The 2,500-nt window shown below is 51.4% G+C and overlaps 1 protein-coding gene across 1 annotated transcript in view; it reads right to left on the bottom strand.

The window, feature by feature from the left end:
* LOC133123570 (protein diaphanous homolog 1) overlaps nt 1-2,500 on the bottom strand; it is a 47,645-nt gene that overhangs the window by 22,912 nt on the left and 22,233 nt on the right. The gene's annotated exons all lie outside the window — the stretch shown is intronic.

The following is a 2,500-nucleotide window of genomic DNA, read 5'->3' as shown; positions in this document are numbered from 1 at the left end:
ATCTCTTTATAAATATAATGCTACAGTCGCTCACGAACATCCACAGACCACGGTTTCGATAAGAACTACTTTCTTCGAAGTACGCCAACTGTGTATATCCGCGCAAAGCCTCGACCGAAGCACACGGTATTCTGGAGCGCAGTGCCAATGTTAAACAACGTTGACATTGCACCTCTGCATGGATATACACAGCTGACGTACTTCATAGAAAGTCGTTTTGATGAAATGCGCTTTGAGGCCACAAAAGCTAAGGACCCACTGCATGAGAAAGAGCTGCAGCTGATGTCTAGAAATCTCAGCAAAGCTCTCTGGATAACACCTGGATGGATCAACTGTACATGTGTGAATCACACATTTTTAGGTGAACTGCCCCTTTAAAACATAATATGTAACTGTCATTCATGGGGGAGAGACAGGGTTAGAGGGAGAGCCCGTTCGTGGGCTTGGTGCGTCACACCAGTGTGTGTGTGTGTGTGTGTGTGTGTGTGTGTGTGTGTGTGTGTGTGTGTGTGTGTGTGTGTGTGTGTGTGTGTGTGTGTGTGTGTGTGTGTGTGTGTGTGTGTGTGTGTGTGTGTGTGTGAGAGAGTCACACCAGTGTGTGTACTCGCTGTGTAATATACTTCTACATGGTCTCTGGGTGTGACAGAGCCACAGCAGTCTAGGTATGTGTGACTGTGCTGTTATACAGACTGGAGAAACTGATGTATTTGTAGAAGGGGAAACTTATTTAGGTGAGAGTCACCCTCCGTCAGCAGAGAGGTACAGACAGTGCAGCTGTTTCTGCGGCTGCAGAGGTGACAGTCACACCGGAAGGTGAAAAGCTGACAAGGCGCAGAGTCATCCGTCTATTTTCAGAACCATCCATTTGGTTACGCAGTGTTTTTCTTCCCAGCGTTTGCCCCTCCAGTAAATAACCTCCTCCGCTTTATTTACCAAAACCAAACCAGTGTTTACACGTGTGGGGAAATTACCGGCTGGACAATGGTTTCACCATGTCCACTGCCCCGGGCGGAAGGGAAGCGTGCTTCTGTAATACCATAATAAACACACAGCGCCCTCCACTGGACGATCTGTGAGAGAGCGTACCGAACGAGTGAGAGGTGTGTGTGTGTGAGCGTGCCTGTCTGAATGTGTGTGTGTGTGTGTGTGTGAGCAGGGGCTACTCTGGAAATGAGGTGAGTGTTTGTGTGTGACACAATAGATCCCTTACAGAAAGAGCACATATCCACTGACCCAGCAGACAGGTTATGATCGTCTGGAGGAGAGCGGACTCTGGGGGGTGTCTCCCTCAGGATGGGGGTCTTACAGTGTATAACATATAGAGACAGGGACTCCTATGGGGTAAAGTTCCACCACACAGGAAGTGCAATAGTTTGGCTCACTGCTCTTGCTCATTGGTGTCCCTGGTCACATGCACAAGACACGTAACCACGTGCCTCAGGGGATGAGCCAGTGACAAACGCCTGGGCAGTTACCAAACAAGGGTGCACATATCTTACGTCACAGCTTTTCTGTGGGAAATAATGGGCCTCAGGGAAAAAAAAAAAAAGGAGAAGAAGAAGAAGAAAAAAAAATGTAGCATAGATTGAACATCAGTGTTAGCTAAAATATTTTTAATTTGCGGTCAAACATGAATGAAGTCCAATGAGAAAACAGGCTTTTTGAGAGGAAATATAGGTATCACTTGGGGGCAGCTGAATATTAATTAGTGAAACTAACAGCTAGGAAGCTTGTGCCTGTGTGGGAGCGTGGCTCTCTACGAGTGTGGGCGTGGCTCTCTCAGGGAGTGGCTGTGACTCTCTCAGGGTGTGGGCGTGACTCTCTCAGGGAGTGGCTGTGACTCTCTCAGGGAGTGGCTGTGACTCTCTCAGGGTGTGGGTGTGACTCTCCCAGGAAGTGGGCGTGTGTCACTCAGGAAGTGGGCGTGACTCTCTCAGGAAGTGGGCGTGACTCATGAAGTCGGCGTGACTCTCTCAGGAAGCGGGCGTGACTCTCTCAGGGAGTGGGCGTGACTCTCTCAGGGTGTAGGCGAAGCTCTCTCAGGAAGCGGGCGTGACTCTCTCAGGGAGTGGCTGTGACTCTCTCAGGGAGTGGGCGTGACTCTCTCAGGGAGTGGCTGTGACTCTCTCAGGGTGTAGGCGAAGCTCTCTCAGGAAGCGGGCGTGACTCTCTCAGGGAGTGGCTGTGACTCTCTCAGGGAGTGGGCGTGACTCTCTCAGGGAGTGGCTGTGACTCTCTCAGGGTGTAGGCGAAGCTCTCGCAGGAAGCGGGCGTGACTCTCTCAGGGAGTGGGTGTGACTCTCTCAGGGAGTGGCTGTGACTCTCTCAGGGAGTGGGCGTGACTCTCTCAGGGAGCGGCTGTGACTCTCTCAGGGTGTAGGCGAAGCTCTCGCAGGAAGCGGGCGTGACTCTCTCAGGAAGCGGGCGTGACTCTCTCAGGGTGTAGGCGTGACTCTCTCAGGAAGTGGGTGTGACTCTCTCAGGGAGTGGGCATGACTCT

The sequence above is a fragment of the Conger conger genome, chromosome 3 (genome assembly GCF_963514075.1).
Source record: "Conger conger chromosome 3, fConCon1.1, whole genome shotgun sequence".
Classification (NCBI taxonomy): domain Eukaryota; kingdom Metazoa; phylum Chordata; class Actinopteri; order Anguilliformes; family Congridae; genus Conger; species Conger conger.
The sequence above is the reverse complement of the archived record's forward strand: the minus strand, read 5'-3'. Positions and strand labels throughout refer to the sequence as shown.